This window comes from Topomyia yanbarensis, chromosome 3 (genome assembly GCF_030247195.1).
Source record: "Topomyia yanbarensis strain Yona2022 chromosome 3, ASM3024719v1, whole genome shotgun sequence".
Taxonomy (NCBI): Eukaryota; Metazoa; Arthropoda; class Insecta; order Diptera; family Culicidae; genus Topomyia; species Topomyia yanbarensis.
The window spans coordinates 368,150,425-368,173,521 of NC_080672.1; the positions used below are offsets into that span (position 1 = coordinate 368,150,425).

The 23,097-nt window shown below is 37.6% G+C and overlaps 1 protein-coding gene across 1 annotated transcript in view; it reads right to left on the reverse strand.

Moving 5' to 3' along the window:
- LOC131690283 (four and a half LIM domains protein 2) overlaps nt 1-23,097 on the reverse strand; it is a 605,833-nt gene that overhangs the window by 421,637 nt on the left and 161,099 nt on the right. The window lies entirely within an intron of this gene.

The following is a 23,097-nucleotide window of genomic DNA, read 5'->3' on the forward strand; positions in this document are numbered from 1 at the left end:
ATTAGGTACAATCATAAAATATATCAAAATGTGTAGATATTGTTATACGGCGCAGTCAAACCGCGGACAACCGGAGTGCAGACCTTAATATGTTGATCAAAACGGTTTTAAACAATTTGATTCATTGTGGTACCAACTTATACGGGAAAATAAACAAATTCTACACCGAACAACACGTAGAGTTGTGTCTCATAATGCACGGTTAATTGGGCCGCTTGAAAGGAATCCGACAAAAAAAAATCCGTAGATCATGTAATTATCGCAACGTTGCGATGGTGACCGATTAGTTTGGAATTCTCTATGCGGCACTAGTGAGCACACACAGCACATAATATAATGGTATATGTCAATATTCTGTAAATTGAAAAATATGATCTTTCTGAAAAGTTTTTCAGTAGGCCAAGATCAACCCGTATACCTATGGATTATTTTTGGAATTAACTTGCCAGGCAACGCTATTGACTCAATTTGACAATACAACATCAGTAGATCAAATGCTGCACGTAAATGAATAATTCATTTTTAGATTCGTCCACTAGGCTGCGCTAAAGTACAAAATAGCTTAGCGTAGTATTTGGAAAATTATGTTCTATCTCAAAGGTTTTATGGTTTAGGTCGATGTTGTTCTCGATAAAGTTGGGGATGGAAGAAGATTCATTCGGATTTCATCCGCTGGGCGGCGCTAGTGAACATGTCATTTCTTTTATTTTTTGCATTTCAATATCATGATAATTAAGAATGGTCTTCAGCATAGTTCTTTTGGAGGCTCCGCACTAATATTTGCTTTAGGTAGTTTTTCTTTTACTAGATTGTGTATGGACATTCCCAAGCAAATCAAACAAAGGTCCGAAATACCCAACCAAGGAATATTGTATCTTCGTTATTATAATTAGATTTTCGTTTATTCATCAAGACTATGTGTTGTCAGATGAATTATATATATATATATATATATGTATGTATATATATATATATATATATATATATATATATATATATATATATATATATATATATATATATATATATATATATATATATAAATATATATATATATATATTTATATATATATATATATATATATATATATATATATATATATATATATATATATATATATATATATATATATATATATATATATATATATATATATATATATATATATATATATATATATATATATATATATATATATATATATATATATATATATATATATATATATATATATATATATCTGAAGTGATGGAGTACACAAGTAGTACAAATCTACATAGTCTGATTGTGGGACCAACTTTTGCGAGGTCTGGGAGAGAGGAGGTGTTAGACATAACGCTTTGCTCTGAATTTTGGTATGAGCTGGGAATTTGGTTGGTTCCAAATGAAACTGAACCGTCTATCCGATTATAAATATATATTTTTCGATCTTCTTGATGTCAGCCTCAGTATCTCATAATCCTAAATTTACAAACTGGGCCCTCTTTTTGGAAAACTTGGTGACTAAATTTCATGCGAAGAAACTTGACCACTTCGTACTGTTAAATCAACTAGGGAAACCCCGTGGTGGAGGGTTGAGCTTGAAAGAATGAAGAAGGATATGAGAAGAGCTTGGTACAGGCGTCAGCGTGATGACTCCAGGGCTTTCAGGCCATTGCGTAGTGCATATAAGAAATGTCTTAGATCTGCAGAGCGGGCTGGCTGGCAAAACCTATGCACTAATGTCTCTAGTCTGAACGAGGCTAACAGGTTAAATAAAAGTCTCTCGAAATCGAAATATTTTCAGATGAACTCCTTAAGAACCAGAGATGGTGTTTATGTGACGGACGAAAAAGATGTTCTTAATTGTCTCTTCGACGCACAGATTTTCAGGTTGTATCGATCCGGAGGTGAACAATGTTCACAGATCTCATTCTGGTGATTCGGACTCGTGGGCGTTAGCACGCACATTGGTTTCCACTGAATCGGTCAAGCGGGCAGTATCAGCTTAAGTTCTTTTCTTCTGAAAGCTTTGAAACCGATAATTGATCATCACATCAGGAACGTTAATTTAGATGAATATCCACTGCACAAAATGCATCTTGCATATCAGTGCGGGAAATCCACGATTACTCTTCTTCATGCTGTTGTTTACAGCATTGAGAAGACTTTCTCGCTCAAGCAATCTAGGTTGGGTGTGTTCCTAGATATTGAAGGTGTTTTTGACATTGTGTACTTCCAGTGTATTCTAGAAGCGACTCGCGGTCATGGGGTATCTGTATGTATCTCATCCAATCTATCTAATCCAATTGTCATCCAAAAACTCTGCGGAGGTAAAGACTTATGGTCTATAAGCGTAATACACAATATAAGAGAAACTACCGTCAAGATCATATAATTTCGAAGCCGTTAACATCGAAGGTTCAGTATCTCTTGAGAACTTTTGTATATGGATAACTGCCCAGCCCGGAAAAAGAAAACTTTGATATCCTAATTACACATAACAGATCAACCAATCAATCACAATGAAGGAACCCAAGAACTTGTTGCGGAATGGGAATGTGTTAACAGCTCGTACAGGAGCAACTACCAGGTGGAAGGGGCCTGTTGAGTTGGTATTGAATGGACAAACGAGTGGAGAAGGCACAAACAGAATGGGATTTGAAAATGATGGACAAGCTGTGGATGTGAAGTGCGAAAGGCCACTCGAGAGTTGAAAAATGGCAAGGCCACTGGGAAGGATGAACTCCCGGCTGAACTTCTAAAAGTCGGGAGTGATTGGCTGTAATAAGTAATGGGTGGAAAAAGAAATGGCTTTGGTTGGATGCCGCCATGCAATACTCTCACGTATTCTGATTAGCAGGCTGCACCCGTTGGCTGAATCCTGAACGACACCCGTTGGCTGAACGATTAACGACGGATCAAATAACTTCCGCTCCTTCATGACGATGTCCATGTTGGCCAAATACTTTTTGACCATCTAGCCGATCGCACCAACTTGTTAATGTTTATTGGACCACCATGGTCCAAAAATACCGGAGTTATTCCGCATTGCGTTGGGGTTAGTCGATTTTGTCATTTGGGTTTTTTATTAATAACATAGAAGTTTTCTATGAGATTAAACTGTTTTAAAACTTGTAGGATTTACTACAACACAACATATTGATGTATTTTGAGGAAGACTATGTGCAAGAACCAAATCTGACATTTTCAGATTACAAGTGACCTTCTAGGATCATATTCCGGACCCAATGAACATTTATTATTGACCTCTTGTGGCTAGTTCCAGGGCCCTCGGGGAAGATTGACCAAACCTCAAATTATTTCAGTATGGTGGGCTTTAATAAATTCTACAAATTTTAAAATAGTTTAAGTTTATTCTCATAGAAAATTTTCATGCTATTAATAGAAAAACTCCAAATGGCAAAACCAAATAGCTCAAATGCAATCCGGAATAACTCCGGTGTTTTAGATCACGGTAGTACGGTCTCCATTAGTATGAACTACAATAATACACAGTTCTTTTGGCGTATAAACCCTCCAGATTGGTTAACTCTGTCAAGTGATATGAACAGGTATCTGGCATCCCTATCTCTATATACAGCGTTTGACAATAGGCAACATCGTTTTTCCACCGATCGATCGGGGTCAGTTTGACAACGTCAAAATCGCTTGAAATGTCATAAGCAAACGACAGCAGGAGTAAACAAAAGCAAAATTTGTACTCTTTTCGAAGCGATAGAAACCTGATAGCCATAAATAATGATGAATAACGTAAACTTCAGGATTGTTGTTTAAACCCACGGAATGGATAAAAATGGACTAAATTTTACGACTGCAGCGGCTCAAACATAAGCAAAAAACTGCAAGCACGAATGCAGAAACATTTCGGCGACGGTTTTTCACTGCGATTTTCATCCCTCCGTTCAAAAGCTACACGTATTCAGTAATAAATTGCGAAACAAAATTGTCCAAGGTAAGTGCTTAGATTATGAGTGAAAATTTATTATTTATGTCGGAAACAATTAGGAAAATGCGGCTCAAATCAAAAACAACTGACGACGGATCCGGCCAACGAAGACAGAATTTTTGAACTACTTAGCAAATTGATTGCGATAGAGATGGCATTTATTGGCGCCCCAGTTGTGGAATCTATATCAACGTGTTCTCGTAGATTAATCCCAGTGACTGATAACCGCATCCATATCACCAAATGTAGGAGTACAGCAAAACTTGTCCGGGCATTTTCACACCTACTGGAGTTTCAAAAGGAGGAATACGGATCAAACCAGGAAGTAAGCCGCCTCACGTCGTTTTGCGTTGCGTTGCATTGGCGAAAAAGATTTTTCGACTGATTTGGTTATCTGAACTGCAGCAAGATTCGCTTCCTTCCGGGCCAACAGCTTTTCAAAAATCAACAACGGCATAATTTTAGGTGAAATTAAACGTGCGGCCTTGACGAAGAAATGGGCCATTAGTTTCCGGAACATGTTCCAACTATGTATTTCGTGCTACGAATGTACGTATTTGTATGGTTGTGTTAATAGTTCCACTGTTCTTTTCCGGCCGACCGGAATTGATGAGAGTGTGGAAGCACATGCACTGTTCACACCAGCATCACGAGATATGCGAGCAACTTTGAAACAGGACGATTTTGAGTTTATTATGGGCTTGAGGGAGGCAACGAGCGCCAAATAGGATTTGATGGATATAGCACCAGACGGAATTGAAACATTCTTGAAAGAAGTTCAGTAATTGTGATGGATGGTAAACAAAATGTAGGGGAAGCAACGATGTAATTGCATACAATTAATTCAATAACAGTAAATCGCGGTTGCGAACTGAAAAAAAATAGTGCAGCAACTAATAATTTGAATGCATGGATTGGAAGAGCATAATGCTAAATGTTCACCATAGTCAACGAATAACGTACAAGTGATATTTTTTCAACGTGCCATAAAAAAAACATTTGCATGTAAAAATGTTTATTTTGAAGATTAATACCAATAAAGATCGGTAATGGTACTTGTACTCATCAGTTGAACATAAAAGTGTGCCTTATTTGTTACAAAAGCTGAACGAATATCTCACATAATCAGGTTAATTTCCGCTAAACAATATCAATTTTGTTAGTTTTTGTCTGTTCGTTGGTTTGGATGATACCATCGCCTTGCAATACAGCTTTATCCGGATGTTGAAATATATTTCGGCAATTCGATAAACAAAATCTCTCTCGTAACACTCATGGTACTCTGACCTTTCGAATATGTATTGGAAACTAGATGTAGTACGTGAAACTGTTGTGGACATCAGAAGCTCGTAATAGTTTTGAATGTGCGCATTGTTGATTTCCCCTATAAGTGTCTAAAAGTGACCGTTAGTTTTGATATGCATTTTGATATGCATTTGAGTTGTTCTGTGAGTGGATAAAATAATAATAAGTTTTACTATATCTATTGTTTAGGAAATATTAACCTTTAGAATATGTCCATGCGAAGGAGTGATTAGTCGTTGATCTTCAAGTTTGGCCAATAGGTGCTCCATGCTTTGAATTTTGTCCCGCAATCGCTTGTTTCTAGCCCGTAACCGCTTAATCGTTTTCTGCGATCGACGAAGCTGTGACGTAACTTTCGGGAAAGCCAGGGACATCTCCTCAGTCGACAAATCAACTCCCTTGATGTCACCGGCATATCTAATCGGTCTAAATATAAAAAACGTGAAGTATTCTCTGGAGCCAACGTATATCAGAAGTAGATACCTTTTATACTGTTTTATGTGCCGTTGTGAACGCAAGCTTACATTTACTTTATTAACCTCGGACTCGAGAGGGTTCGTGGGATTTACATTAAGTGAAATCGACGGGGTATTTCCGGTATTCCCTATAGTTCCCTTAACTTCGGACATGCCACAGTTATTTTTTTCACACAACTCAGACCCCATAAGCATTTCACCTCTTAACACTCAATGAATTGGTTGAATTTGTATTTCTAGTGTATTTAAAATTTTGAGATCCAAAACGTCCAGAATCAATAAATCTACAATCCAAAAAAACAAAAACGATTTGTTTGAAAAGTTTGTTTACTTCATTTATTTACAAACAACGTTCTCATGTTGGCTACGATAATATGACGTCATGTCACCCCCCTGGATATGAATTTCGGTTGTGAACTGCTTGCGAAAAAACTCTGGAACAACCTTCGCCGAGAAGGAATCCACAATAACAAAAAACTGATCCTGCGGACGGAAGTATCAGCATCCACCAACTCAACGACTTCTTCACTGACGGGCACCTACAGCTGCGTACACGAACAATACACCAAAGTGATTTGCCAGCAAGAGCGCTTCCGGACTTCACTAATAGTGGATTTCGCTTTCGTTCACCTCTTCAATGCGATCATCGATAGTCGCAGATTTCCGAAAATTGGAAAAAGGCCATCATAACGCCGATTCCAAAATCTGCCAATCCCTTCGAGCCAAAAGACTATCGTCCAATTAATGTCCTCCCAGCTATTTCTAAAATATTCGAGAAAATTCTGCTCGACCAGATCTCTAGGTATCTGGACAACCATCGACTACAGCTGCTTGCCAAACATCAATCAGGATATCGAAAACGTCATAGTACTACCACCACCCTAACAAAAGTCGTACACGATATCTATACCAACCTAGACGAAGGCAACTGTACTGTGATGGTTCTTGTCGACCTGTCGCTTGCTTTCAACCGCGTTTCAATCACCGGATACTCCGCAAAAAGCTAGAGGAAGAGTTTTGGTTTCCATGCTGATGCTTGCGACTTGTTAACATCATACCTGAAGCACCGTACTCAGCTTGTCAAGGTAGATGGGAAGAAGTCAGCGGAGAGAGTACTTACAGATGGAACTCCCCAAGGATCCTGTCTCAGTGCACTGTTATTTTCCCTATATATTAATAGCATGCCTGAAATTCTCTCTGCGAATACCACCTGTACGCCGACGACAGGCAAATCTACATTTCCGGCCCGGTGCAAAATGTAGAACATATGATCAATATATTAAATGCTGATCTCAACGCAATCAAACAGTGAACAGCGAGCAACAAACTTTTTTCTAACCCACAAAAACTCAGGCTATAATCTTCTGCAGCATAACACCCCTAAGGATCTCATTTTGCGGAGATTACCTCGCTGTCCAAAGAAGTCGCCAATCTAGGGTTAAAAATGGACTGCAACTTAAAATGGGCGGCACAGGTGAATAAACAAAGAAAGTATTCGGCACATTATGGACTTTCCGCCGCTTCGCATCTGTCCTTTCGACACCCACACGCAGGAAGCTGATGCGGAGCAGTCATCGTACCTTATCTCACATACGGTGACACGGTATATGTTCCAGGTTTATCAACTCAGCTATAAGAACAACTACTAAGATGCTTTAAAGCCGGAGTTCGTTTGTTTATAACATCCGGAAAAGGGAGTTTTTAGCAGCTGTCCGCAATACAATTCTAGGGCGGGGCCTGATGCAGCACTACCAGTTCCGCATCAACTGCTTCATGCATAGTGGGTTTTACGAATCGCACCCCGGATATATCCTGGAACATCATCAGAAAAGTTTCTCGGAGCGCACAAGCTCATTCCACATCCCAACGAACACTACCAGCAGTAGAAAGTGTGCTGATTTACGGAGCCCTTAGCTGGAATGCGCTTCCAATTAAAACCGACAATCACCAGCTTCAAGGAATCACTAAACGAGATCTGAAAAGGCTATCAAAAACCAGAACTTATTGACGTGCATATTAATCCTTCCATTTGTTATAAATGTAATGTTATTTTTCCATTTTTGAAAAAAAGCGCTCTGCACGTATAATTTTTCAATGATCCAAATCGAATGTCAACAAGAACAGCTGTTAGCGGCCATGGCTGGGTTGTTTTGACGTTTGCGTTGTTGGTGTTAGTGAGTGCACTGGCTCCACCGACAAAATTTTCGGTGCCAAATATCTGCTCCGAAATTGCACTGAAATTGCACTTTTTTATTGCAGTTCCAATCAATGGAACATGGTGTCGGTGTTTTGACAACACTTCTGCAAGAAAAGTGCAATTTCAGTGCAGAAAACTCCACCAGTTCCTTCAATCGAAAACTCTATATGTATTCATGGCAATTCGATAGCGTCGATATTGGCCGCGTGACTACGAGCACCGGTTTAAGTGGCTGGTTAAATGATGCAGGAGCTGATCGTTTTTGGTACGACTCGATCGTTGCAATTGCAACGTAAATGCGAGTGTCACATATTTTTTATCTGTATCTTGATTTAAAATCCTTGCTGCAATATAAACTTTTTTGTGCATAGGCCCTGCACATTTTTATTTTTTTCTAACGCAACTTATCTTTTTTGCATAATTAACAGAGAACTTAACAGCTGAGATCTCAGCTTATATTTTTTGTTGGGTCTTAGCAAAATCACTTTCACTAAAGTAAACAAACATCACTTTGCTGGGATGTCAGTTTTTGAATTTGCGACTAAACGACTATTTAAAATTGTCGTGATGACAACCATAATTTGGTTATCGATTTAAGCAAAATTTAGCCGAATTTTCATGTGCTGAAAACTGTCAGCAATCCAAGATACCAATAGCTTGTCAATTTGAATTGAACCAGTTTGACAGATTCACTTTGCTGAACATTTAGCAAATCAAATTGTTAACCCTCCGGAAGTCGCGTAAAAGGCCCACTGAATGAGCAGCTGCTGCACAGAACAAAAGTTGGACAAAATTGGAAAAAAAATTAAACTTTCAATATTTTCTACTACATTTACCATTGAAATAATAATTAAAAACATTGATCTAAATTTGTGACACACGGTCAAACATTATTAAAAATAAACACGCTTTTTACTACTAAATCTACTACGCGGATTATATACTTTTCTTGAGTATACAGTAGCCCTTCCGACAAAAAAAATTTCTTAATGGTGTACGTAGTTCATGAACTGAAAGAGTGTTTTTTTCAATTTACTATTCACCAATAGAAAGATTCCCCTAGTGATTTTCCTTCTACGTCGACACAAATATTTTCTTTCCGCACGTTGAACAAAACATTCATACACAATGTCGAACAGCATTATTGTGACCAACATTTAATGCATGCATACAAAGCTGTAGTGTCTGTATATTCAGTTGAAGATCATCCTTTATCCTTTTAAAAATACCACTTTTGCTTTGAAAAAAAAATAACATGGCATAACCTTGTTTGGAATGGTTAACAATCAAGCAAGGTAGTTTATGTATTGTCCCCAATAGCAAGACAAATATAATAAAATCAGTCAAAAAAGTCACACAAATGAGCGACCGAAAATAAAAGTCGCAAGGACAAAACATGCTACGTTAAACCCGTTTCAAATATATAAGAATATAAAAACCGGATATAAACTTCAAGCATAAAAATCGGACTGGGACATTTCTTTGTAAGAGACGGATAAAAAAAACCTTCAGTAAAAAAACGGAAAGAAATATGTCCAATTCTTACAAAAAAGTTTTTGTTAGCCGACTTTTAATCTTGAACATCAAGATATGCGGATGCTCCTATGAGCGATTTATTTGGGGGTGGGCGTAGCGTAGTTGGTTAATCGATTGCCTTGTACCGCACCTGGGTTCGATTCCCAAACCCGCACATAGAGTTAGAAATTTTTCATAAGAGATTTTTTTAACCCAAAGAGGCGAAATAATCGAAATAAAAAAGCGATTTATTTATTTTAATACGATTTTTATACTCGAGGTTCATCCTTGCCGAGTTTTATGGGTGAAAGCTTTCTAAGCGATTCTTATGCTGAAATATTTCTGTCCGATTTTTATGCTTGAAGTTTATTTCAGATTTTTATATTTAATATGTTTGAAACGGGTTTTGCGAAGGATGTTCTATCCTTGCGACTTTTATTTTCAGTCGCTCAAATGCAGCAATAGTCACCAACCACTATGGTTTTATTCGGGTTCGGGTTTTAAAGAAATAGAAGAATACAAATTTCACACTGTTAAGTAGATTTTTTACGGAAAATGTGCTCAAAATGAATTATTCGAGCTGCCCATAAATTATAAATGCAAAATAATACATCGAACTGGTTGTACGCAGCTCACTTGGGTTCGATTCCCAACCCCGCACAAAGGGTTAGAAATTTTTTCTAAAGTGGTTTCTCTAACCCGAAAAGAGGTGAATGACCCCAGTGACGGATCCAAAAATTTTAAATTCTTGAGAAATTTTAAAATTGTTTCTATTTTTAAATCGTTCTAAATTCAAAATCATTCCAAACCAGATTCGACCACCAAAACTGATTTTAATTAAATGAGAGTATTACACATTTGGGTCTATTCATAAATTACGTTACGCTTTTAGGGGGGCATGGGGTTCGCAAGTTATTACATATTGTGACATTGGGGGAAAGGGGAGTAGCTAGATCGTTACGTAACATGTTTTCACCGAAGAATTTTTTTTTTCAAGGAATTTGTTACGCAATAGGGAAGAGGGGGATGAAGAAATTTGTGACAATTTGTTACATGAAAGGAGGGGGGAGTCAATTTTGAGCAATTTTTGGGTTACGTAATTTATGAATGGTCCCTGGTACAAAAAACATTTTAAAATTGAAATTTCGGACCCCCCTTTTTTCTGGATCCGCTCCTGAATGACCCTAACGTTAAAACCACTATAATCAAAATAACAAAAAATACATAGAACTGCAGAAAATAATTTTGTTACTCTATAGTGCGCTGGTGCGCTAAGACGATTTCGCTCGATTTTCAGTGCACTAGTGCGACTTCCGGAAGATTAAATTGATGGCGCAATTACGGAATTCTTATAATTCGGCAATAGTGCTGTCAATTCGTCAATATCAATACCTGATTTTTAGGAAAGTGTATCTGTCAAATTGATATACACCGAAGACCCGTTTTTATCAGCCCCTTTGGTGTATCTTTGGTTGACAAAATAAGAGCAACGACAGAGCATATTTATTTATTTTCTTTTATAAACCGAAGCTGCTAAAATATTAAACATTAATCCGTATACATAGACTCATAACCCTGCCTGATTGACGAAATCGGGTTGAAAATCTGACAAAATTAGGGGCTGATAAAATGGGTTTTCACTGTATATCTAATTGCTTAACGTTCCGAATCTTACATTGGCGCATCTAGGGGGAGAGTCCTGAGGGAGGGTCCTGGGGGTCTGAACCCCTCCTCCCACCGAAAATTTTAAAGTTCTTGAGAAATTTTAAATTATTGTTAATTTTATATTAGTTTTAAACTCAGTCATTTTAAACCAAATTTGTCCATCAAAATTGATTTTCATTATATGAGGTTTTTACTTATTACGTACCGTAAACCGAGGTGACTTTGATCGTCGGGGTGACTTTGATCACTCGAAACGTTTTTCATAGATCGCTTATTAAACCAAAATGGTCTACCGAATCATTTTAATTGGAAATGATTTCTACTCTAAACTTATAAAATACTGATTTGCTATACTTTTTGAGTATGTTTTTCGGTACAAAAACTACAAAAAACCGAAATTTGACTTTACCTTATTTTTACGAAGCTTCGTAAAGTGTCTATTTTTTATAAAACAAATAAATCACAGATTTGAGCAAGAGTAATAAATTACAAGCGAGTTTTTATTTTCCTTTAGATTGGGGATGTGCCAAATTTAATTTTAAGAGCTTGTTTATTTTAAATACATTTTTTGTGAAACTAGTTGGCAATTATTTCAAATTATTTTAAGCTAAAATTCGCAATATTTTTTATTGTTCAATAGTCCAGTGGGTTAAAATAGATGAAATTTTTTCAACATTGATAAAACACTGAAATAAAACAATTTTAGCAGTTTTAAAGGTTTTCGGAATCTTTTATTCTAGTTGGACACAAATTATACGAATTTTGGTTAATCAAATTTTACAGTACATTGAAATACTTTGTATAATACCAATTAACATCTATTTAACAATGAGTATCTTTCCAGAATTAGTTTAAACAAACATTTGAATGAAAAACATTGACATCAATAACTTAATGTGGGTGAACATACATGTTATCAAAGTCACCCCGGAATACGAAAACGGACTTCAACTTGAAATCATTTTTGGAAAAATATCTGAAAGCGGACAATTTCAGGTAAAACCATCCAATCTTGTTCTCCATACATCAGTACATGGTTTAAAAATATTAAACTTGAAAAAAATGTGTTACGTCTAAAACTATGTAATGATTACTTCGAAAAGTGATCAATGTCACCCCGGTTTACGGCATTGTAAAAAATTCATTTCAAAATCGAAATGGCCGACCCCTCCCGAATTTTTTCTCTGGATCCGCACCTGGAATCTTGGATAGCTGTAATTTTAGCTGATGAAAATTCAGTAAAATTTTACTGACATTCGACCAATAAAAAATGGTGGGTAAAATCCCTAGATTTATCCCAAAGCTTTGATAACAATTTCTGAACAAAAAATTAAACACTAAAATAAGAAAGTTATGAAAATAGTACTCAAGTAAGAGCAAGTATGTGAAATATACAGATCGGATAACTAGAAGTGGCAGGGTCATTGGAAACATGTTTAAAATCTTATGGACTAATCTTTTGTCTTCTACTGGCAGGAGTCGAGCTTAGGCATCGTTACTGCAGTAGGTACATAACACTAGATTAGGATTGTCGCTCACACCAAAATATAATGAAATTTAAATGACATGCAAATCAATACGAATGTTAACATACTTGAATCAAAAACTTGATTGAAAAAAATATGATTTTACACTTTCGTTCGTGTGATATTATATTACATGCACTTATTTTACAGCTGTATTGGATTAAAAATACATTAAAGTGCATTGGTATCCCGTTCAATTGAACTGTAATTTTCAATCAACGTGTAACATTATAATAAAATTCATCGGAGAAAGCACGACAAGTTGTGTGTATTATTATTATTATTATATTTATTTAAATTTACAATTACAAAATAGTATTATCTGTGCTGGCATCAGTGGAAGGAACATCATCGTTTCAAGTCGCCCTCTTGTTTTGACAACTCTCAATTTCGCCCTGCAGTGTCGCCAGAAAACAAAAATCAAATTTAATGTGACTTTCGCCGTGCTCGCTGGAGGGGTAAATTTGTTATTCCCCCGGGGCGTAACAAGCATTTGGTTTTTGTTTAGGGCGATTCTGTTTACGGACCTTGTAAACAATTATGCTGTCAATTTCGCCCGTATACTCTACATTAGAAATGCAGAGGCGTAACCAGCCTGGCGGTTTGTTTACAGTTGAAAGTCGGATCCCTCGTTTTGTTTTTGCCTTTCTCATATAGAAAGGATATGCAATCACTCTGAAAACCGACTTTTTAACTGAGGCCCGGAGGGCCAAGTCTCATATACCATTCGACTCAGTTCGTCGAAATTGACAAATGTCTGTATGTGTGTGTGTGTTTTCAAAACTCACTTTTCTCAGAGATGGCTGAACCGATTCGCTCAAACTTGATTTCTAAAGGTAAATTTTGAAAGGTATAACGCTCCCATAAGTTGCTATTGAATTTTTTGTCAATCGGACTTCCGGTTCCGGAGTTACGGGTTGAAGAGTGCCGTCACCCAGCAAATTTCCATATAAAATGTTAACACCATGATGTCCAAATGGGATAATACATATTAAAAAGGGTGCAATATAACTCGGATTTGCGGGTCTAGGTCACTAATGATCATTCTAAGTAGCTTTGACCACATTGGCCACCTATGACGGTTCTTGATGCCCCGGGTACTTTCGTAAGTTCGTAAGTTAATGTCACACCTTTTTCTCAGGGAATTCTTGCCCGATTTTTATAAACTTGGTTTTAAATGAAAGATACAATACTCCCATGGACTGTCATTGAATTTCATTCATATCCGACATTTGATTCCGGAGTTACAGGTTTGTTATTGCGACCACATAGGAATTTCCTATATAAACCGGTACAATCGTAATACTTCAAAGGTTAAAAATCCATTTTTATTTGCAAGTCTAGGATCACATCATTTCGTTTTGCAAGTGTAGATCACTGATGGCCAATCAAAGATTCTTTAAATGTAATGTTCACTATCGACAGTTCCGGAATTTTCGGGTTCTGGACGTGTTCCAGAATTAGTTACACCGATTACTCGGTGATGACTGAACCGATTTTCATAAACCAAATCTCAAATGGAGGGTATAATTTGTGGGTGGGTGTTGCGTACTCCATCAGCCCCCTCTCAACTTCCCCTCACACCATCTCTTTCTACGTCACCCCCCCCCCCCCCCCATCATTCCTCTTTGACGATCGGATCGATTCATCTTGATTGATTTTGTCACACATTTTATGATATAAGTTTTGCCAATAGTTGGTAATGAATGCGATTGAGAACATAAATAAACTATCCGATTTCATTATCGTCAATTCGCTTCTTGCGAATTAGATTCCAACGTACTTTTGTGAACCGTAACTTTTTTTACTGCAAATTTTATATTAAATAATAGAATCTATCGCCATTCTTACTATGACTTTCAGCAATCAACTCGGTATCGTTATATATATCGAGAATATATATGTTACCTATTTGTCAGCTAATAATTTTTGCTGAAATAATGTTAGAAGTATTATTCGAACAGCATCATCTTGAATATAACCAAACATGCTTACCATGTTCTTGAACATCTATTACGAAAAAATATTTACACAGCTAAACTAAATAGGCAACCGTTAAAAGAAGCTACAACTAGAAAAAATATTTCACAAACAGTACTACTTTTATTAGATGTTATCTCAAATCAATCGACCTTTTAAATATTTCGTTACGAAACAAATCTACTCTGCCGAATACCGACAGGAAATTAGTTTGGCTTGGAAATATAAATGACTATGCTATATTTCACCCTAAGGAGGAAAATTTGGTACAAACCAAAATTTCGCACTAGGGTGCAAATCGGGCTCGAACGGGACATCACGTTTGATTAGTCGTTTGATTGAAACACAAAGTGTGTTTTAGTTTTAAGGGATTTGCGTCAAGCCGGCGCTAATCTATTCCGACAATAAGTTAGTGTCGGTTTCTGATGAGGCGAAGCCGAAACGCAACTGAGTATGAATATAAATCATTTTTTGCCTTCTTATATACATATTAGACAATCACTTCAAAAAATCAAGCTGCCAATAGAGTCCCAGAGGGCTAAGTGTCACATACTATTCGATTCAATTCGTCGAAACCGCAAAATTTCTGTGGGTGCATGTGTGTGTCAAATAAAGCCGCTCAATTTTCTCAGAGATGGCTGAACCGATTTGCACAAACTTAGTTTCAAATGAACGGTTCTAACGCTCTCACAATCTGCTATTGTATTTTTTTATTGATCCTACTTCCGGTTTCGGAATTACGGGTTGAAGACTGCAGCCACACAGCAAATTCCCATATAAACTTGCACAATGAAGATGTCCAAATGATGCAATACATATTGAAACGGATTTAACATTACTTGGATTAGCGGGCCTAGATCACTAAAAACCAATCAAAATAGCTTTGGCCATATTGGCCACCTCTTAGTGGGGGGGGGGTGGAGATAGCGTTGTTGGTAAATTGATTGCCTTCTACGTAGCCCACCTGGGTTCAATTCCCAACCCCGCATATAGGGTTAGAGATTTTTCTAAAGAGATTTCTCTAACCCGACAAAGAGGCAAATGACCCTAAGGTTAAAACATCAATAATCAAAATAAAACATTTATTGGCCACCTATGACGGTTCTTGATACTCTCGGTGAACTATTAAAGTTCGTAAGATAATGTCACACCTATTTCTCAGCAAATTCTTGACTCAGTTTTACAAGCTTGGTTTCAAATGATAAATATAATACATCCATTGACTGTTATTGAATTTAATTCAGATCTGACTATTGATTCCGAAGTTACTACAGTTACATAGGAATCTAAACCTAAACAAGGTATCGGGCATATTCCAGAATTAAAGTCACATCGAATGCGGTGATGACTGTATCCATTTTCACCAACTAGGCCTCTCTCACATCCTCTTTTACAGTTATAATACCTTTCCTCTCCCACTGCATTACAAAATATGTTAACACGAGACAACATTTAATTCATGATGATTTATCCACTTAAATATTATAGTTTTTGTTCCAAGGACGTCATTTTAAACATATTGCTCATCAGGTTCGTGGCAGCTGTGCCCTTGTAAATATGTGCAAAGTGTAATAAGAATGTAATAGACATTTTCACAAATATGTTGATTATAACTTGCTATTAGATAAATGAGAAAGGCACAATTACACCATTAGGTGGATTAAAACAGGTTTTTTTTATTGATTTTCATGAAGTAAGAAAAAATTATAAATAAGTTTTTATATTTTTTATGAAGTATTTTTACTCCTCTTTAAGATAATAATCAAATCTCCGTTTGTGTACATTTGTTATTTAGGTCCATTTGTCGGTTCACGATCCAATTCTACCTAAAAATCAATCGGTGCCTATTGCACAAGCAGTCCATATAACAATAGCCTATACCTAGATTTAGTGATGAGTGTCGGTGCCCAGCAAAAAGCAACCCAGCTGCGGTCGAACTGTGTTGCTGTTGATTTTTCGAAATGCTCCGTAAGACCAGCCATTCGGGACGTGGAACAGTTATTAAACGTGTAGATGGAACTCAATCTGGCTGAAGTGAAAACCCTACAAATGCATCATATCAAACATTGCGTGCTGATTTCGTTCAAGAACACCGCCGAGTCATTCGCCTCGCGAAACAACATGCAGAACACCGCCGAATGCGGCAATGTTAAATATAGCATTCCCGTATACATCGAGAACGGCGCTGTAGAAGTTCGTGTCCATGATTTGGCTACGCGTACCCCTGACAGCGTGATTAAAAAATGCTTGCAAAAATACGGAGAAGTAGACTCCGTTACTCACGATACATCGAGGAATTTTTTTCCGGGTTCGTGTGATGAGAATGCGTGTGACCAAGCCAATTCCCTCATACATAACCGTCACAGTGTTAGGAAGTTACGATGTTCCCATTCATCAGACATCAATAGACACGCACACAGGTAAAATTCCTGCGTGCCAGTTCTGCATGAAGACGCTGCACCCCGGAAAACCTTACGCAGTTAAGGAAAACTCAACAAATGCAACTGAAATCAGCACACCTTACGCTAAACCACTAACAGCTGCAAAACCAACATCTCCGGATCAAGCACCAACAACCAGCAACAACGAAAGGAATACCGAAAAATACGAACATACTACAACGACCCTTAAGAGTAAGACACAAACTAGAACATTACATACGAAAACAATGGGAACACCAGTGACAATACTAATCTAGTGTTCTGTAACTACCGTTATTACGAATCGCTTGAGTCTAAACACATACATTCCATTACCTATCACTACCAGAAGCTAGTTTTAATCTGCTATCCTTATTCGCTACCGAAAAACAACGGAGAGGGAGTGATTTTTTTACTCAAAATTCACGGGATGAAGTTTAGTCGGTATGGGGAAAATTTAATTTTTTGACGTCACGTAAGATCACACTGTAGGCACCGCCACCAACTTACAAACAGTAGCAAACCCACTACCATACCACCGCAAGGGCAATGGTACCCGGTCAAACCATTCGGAATTTGATTCGGAATACTGATTTTATTCGGATTGAGTGCTTTTGATAGGTCTCGTGCTCAATTGGAATGACACGTACAGATAAATAACAAGAAAAAGATAGAGATGGCGAGTCAATCCAGATGGATTCAGCATGTTCAGTTTTGAGCTATCACCTTTACGGACGAATATCATTTCAACGCTAACATCAGCTAGTTTGCAATCATTTCGCTTACTGAATGACAATGAATTAAACTGATCAAGCAAGAAAATTGCAAAATGATGATGGTGGATATAAGATGGAATCTTAGACTAAGGATGGGTCAACGTCGGACTAATGACGATCCAACATAGGCCCAATGTTGGACCAATGTCGCACCAACATCGGACCCATATTGAACCCATATCAGGCCGCCAAAGAATTTCTCGTCAAAGTGAATTTTCATATTTGGCTTTTGAGCCCTAATCATATGTTTGTCGAGATTTGATCAGTTTTAATAAAAATCGGCGATGCTATCACACAATCAGCAAATAACATGATAGCTATGCTTTTGAAAATATCATATCGCTGGCTATCAATATCAGTTACTGATGCATTCAACCGAAAGTTTAGTATAATGTGCGATAGTTCTGATTGTTCGCCTATCGATTTCACGTATTTTGATACAACTGAACGGAAATTGTTCAGCTCTGATTATAATAACTGCTTTAATGTTTCGCATTAATTTTAATCTCCAAATTTCATTTAATATTCGAAATAAAACCGATTTTTTTCGTCAAAATGATCGGTGATTGGTCTCTGCAGAGTATTGTGTTCCCTGTCGACGATTAACAACAGCAATGAAAGTACTACTCTTTATCTCTATATGCCTTTCAAATGCCGGACTCCGGATACTTGAAAAGGTTTCGCACGTCCCGCATTCATTCCAAAGACATTCGGTCGCTTTGTAGTAGTGCGATGCTCATGACAGCATGAGTTTCACAGCAAATCAAGCTGTTATACGTATCACAGCACCATAGAGCTAAATAGTTTTTACGGTTCTCAGAAAAAAAAATGCAAACCGCTCGAACTATGATTTTTGTTGTAATGAAAATAGTACCGAAAGTCCATATTTTAATTTTCTTTCCAAACCCTCTGCTAGGCGGCGATTTCTTTCAAGCCGTCGTCTGCCCTTGCAAAAATTAACCCAATATCGTTGCTGTGACAAACGCCATTTTGGGGTAAACTGAGTTAGCTATGCCACATACCTTGTCTAAAAAATCTCTACAAAGTGGCGTTTTCAGAATTTTGATATTCTGCTTGGTTACTGAGATATAGCGAGAAACGCGCTGAGAAATTTTAAATTTTTTGCTTCAAATGACTGTGTCTGAGGATTGGCTCAAGTTATTTTGATGTATAAGATGTTTTTATGTGTAAAACTATCTGAGAAACACAATGGCATAATCATTTTCAAAACAAAAATACACGAATTGTGAGAAAAAATCAGTTTTAGTTTTAAACTAGAAATATAGCATATTTGGCAACACTGTAACCAAAACAAACTATTTTTTAGGTTCCCTGACTCATTTCCTTCAAAATGCATCTCACCGATTGTTTATAGACCAAATGAAGCCAAAGATATGAATAAAAGTTAATAATTGATTTTTTCTATGGAAAATTTCCCATGCTCGATTATGACACTATGACTATGACACGTGTGAGTGCGACTTTTGTTGACATTTATAGTAAAAACTTGCAACATAGTCAACCGATCTTCGTAATATTTGTGAGATTAATACAGAATAGATAGCAGCATCAATTGTCTTCTTTGTATTGTTTATACCGTTTATAAGTTTCAAGATATTCAATCTCAAATTTTAAAAATCGTTTTTCTCGAAATGTGCTAAATGGCGCTTGTCATAAGATAGCACAACAGCGACGATACAAGAGCATGGGCTGTATGGGCCTATAAACAACTAGTCCCATCATATTTTGACTACTGTCAACGTCAATACATCGCCGTATGGATGCCATTGGACCGCTTTTTCCCTCTATGAATCCCACAGCGAGCGGAAAACGTAAACGCACACGTGCTGAGTAGAAATTAAATACGTGACCCGCGCAAAACATCGGGCAGGCCATGTTCCATCCATCGTCCGCTAGGCAGCGATGCATCAGTAAAAAGTTTTGCTAAATAAGCATCAACCTTTTGGCACTCGAAGCACCATCTGCTTGCGAGTGGTGTAAGTTTCGCAGTCGCACTGAAAATTTAAATTAGGGTTGTCATCTTTTGGTTTTCGTTTTACGGTGCCATCCAACAGAAATATCTTTTACCAAATTTTCTCTCACATTCACAAAATAAAACAAGATAAAATTGATGAATTTTTGTCTTGTTCTTGCCTTTCTTATCAAAGGGAGATGTAGAAACTAACTCAAATTTTAAAGGTTTTTGGGATCGTTGGTCATCAAATAATTCACGCTGGTCGCTTATGGCGTGGATTAGATTAATTCTCGACAAACATATGATTACGGCCTAAAATCCAACTGTCAAAATCCACGACTAGTGACGGTTTGTCCGGAATTTCCATTCAAAGTGGATTTTGACAGTTGGCTTTTAGGCCGTAATCATATGTTTGTCGAGAATTCTCGATAAACATATAATTAGGTCTTAAAAACCAAATGTCAAAATTTACTTTGAGGAGATATTCTGGAGAAACCATTATTAACCAAGCATGGCGCATAGCAGTCAATGAAAGAGAAAACTTTTCTCTTTTGTTTGCTATCAACGGCTGTGTTGGACGATTAACGGACGATCCGGAATTCCTCTTCAAAGAGAATTTTGACAGCTGGCTTATGATCCCCAGAGATGCCAGATTTGCAGACAAGTCTGCAAATTGGCAGACTTTTAATTTAAGCTGCAGATTTTTTCGATGACGAAGATATTCGCTAATTTTTTAGTTTGGTTGCAGATATTTGCAGATTTTTGAATATAAAGGCTTTTGGTTACACTAGCTTTTCTGACATTTTTTGTTCTTCCCAGACTTTTAAAATTATTATTGTAGACATTTGAAAAAAGTACCTGGCATCTCTGATGATCCCTAATCCTATGTTCGTCGAGAATTGAATAATAAACAACTTTAATACATTACTTTAATATGGTACAATATATGTTATCTTATTTGTAAATCGTAAAAAATAGGATTAACAATTTTAATTTTCAATAAATTCTGTAACATAAAAAGTGTATAATTGCGAACATTAAATGCATTTAGTTTTAAAATAAACATCTTATAACACTGCCAAATAGATTACATGCGCTTTATACTTCGACACAACCATCTATGTAAAGTGTTCCGTTGCGTTGTGACGATGATTTTGGTGGATTGCACACTGACTTCATCGTGCTTGACTCACAACCACCTATACAGAACGTGCAGAAAAAGTATCAATTTTGAGTACAGACATCTACTCCAGTGACTCAACTCAATAAAAACAATTTATCGCTATCGCACCGAACGGCCATCATATTCACTTCTTGGTTTTCACTACCGCATTTTGATGCACGTGGACATGCACTTGAACCTGCTGCTGTACCGGTTGCACCTTATTCTTCTCGCGACACACGGACGCAATGTGACCCTTTTTGCGACACATGAAGCATAGAGCATCCTTATGGGAACAGCTGGCTTCCCGGTGTGAGTGGCCACAGATTTTACACTTATGGTTCCCTTGTTCTGCGCAATTTGTCTCCTTACGTTTGGTGGGTATCGATGTGCCGACAGCTGGCGATTTGTTGGTTCGTTTTGGTTGCGACGGTGCAGCCAGTTGCACCGTTATTGGGACATATTGCACCGTCGCTGCTCGTGGATCATTCCGCACACAGGACCGAATGGGACGATACCGGTACCTTAGCCGCGATCGGTCGATTGTTTTGGAGCTCCTCGCTAGTCGGTCCAAAATCGTAGTTTTTCGGTACGGTTTATCAAACAAAAGTGTTTTTAAATACTAAGAACGACTCGGTGAACAGTTTTCGTAAATCGGAAGTGGAATTCAGTGATTTTTTTGGAGTTTCATCCCGGCGTAAAGTGATTCAAAGCCACACAGCATTAGTGTCAAAAGTGCTCTCCCCGCAATACGGGCCGTCTATTCCCGATGCGGGGAAGGAAAAAGTGTTTTAACAACGTAAATAATAATAGTGGAGATCAAAAACTCAACAAAGTGTTTTTTCCCAGTGATGAATCTTTCTCAAAAAGTGAAAAAATTTCGGCGTCACTTGGTGAAAAAAGTGGCGATTCCAAATCATCAGCGCGTCACCCGTCGCTATCGCCCGATAGGTGTCGCACCAACAGTGAGAACAGTTTCACATTCGGAAACCTGCAGGTCAGTTTTTCTTCCGACATTTTCCAAACCTCAGGACCACGTGCGTGGCCAGTGGAGTCTTCTGTATCTGCTGCATGCATACTGTTGTTGATAAACTGCGCTGTACTTGCAAACGTGAGAAAGAGAAAGGATTGCTCGGGCTGTTTGATGCGTGAGAAAGAAGCTGGAGATTTTGAGGATATCTGGAGGTTTGGAATGGGACGAAAAATGGATAAGCAAGTATCAGTCACTCGCGTAAGTAGGAGATGAGGAAGGAAATAGAAAAACTGGTATATTTTTCTACAGACATTCTAATTTATATATACAAAAATCAAATAAATACACTAAATACGCGTCGATTTCTTACCTCATGTAAGGAATCGAAAGTCTTATTGTAATGTTATAATCCATTTGATACAAACATTACAGTAAGGCGGGGCTGGTTGATGGAACGATGACCTCGGAACATGTCTGGCACTGTACACGAAATGGGTCATCGGAAAGTCAATTGAGCTAACACCTACCTAAATCCTTGAACCAAGTTATTTGCATGGATATGTTAAAATACATGCAAACATCTTTTTTCTGTAAATCACTACCAGTTAGTGGGAGTTAGGATGGTTAACACACACACACACACACATATATTGCACCGTCGCTGCTCGTGGTTTTTTATCACTGCTATTGGCTGGTACCTTCCTGTTGTGCGGTTTACCTGATGCCATCGTAGAAGGCGTCTGTGATCTTCGAATGTATTTCACAGAATGAGCGAGTATGAACGATTCACATTCGATGAATACTGGCGCTCTTAATTCAAATGCATACTCTTTTCTGCGCAGGGTTGCCAATAATGTTTTCAAAAACTGGAGTGCTTCATCATAAAAAAAACTTGGTTCGGAATACGTGCATTCCTCATCATAATTACACTTGGTTTGGAAAGTGTGGCAACCAAAAATCCCATCGTTTTTCATACTTGGCCAAAAACAAGTTGGCTTTATATCTATTCGTTTATTGAGGTGAAAATGCTAAGGATAAATCCTGTCATCATTCTTCACAATAGTGAAAACTTAAATTGTTACTGAAGGGGAACTGGGGGTAAGCCCGACACCCTGGATAAGTCCGACACCCAGTGGGGGGGGGGGGTTTGGGGACGAACCCTCCCCCCCCCCAACCG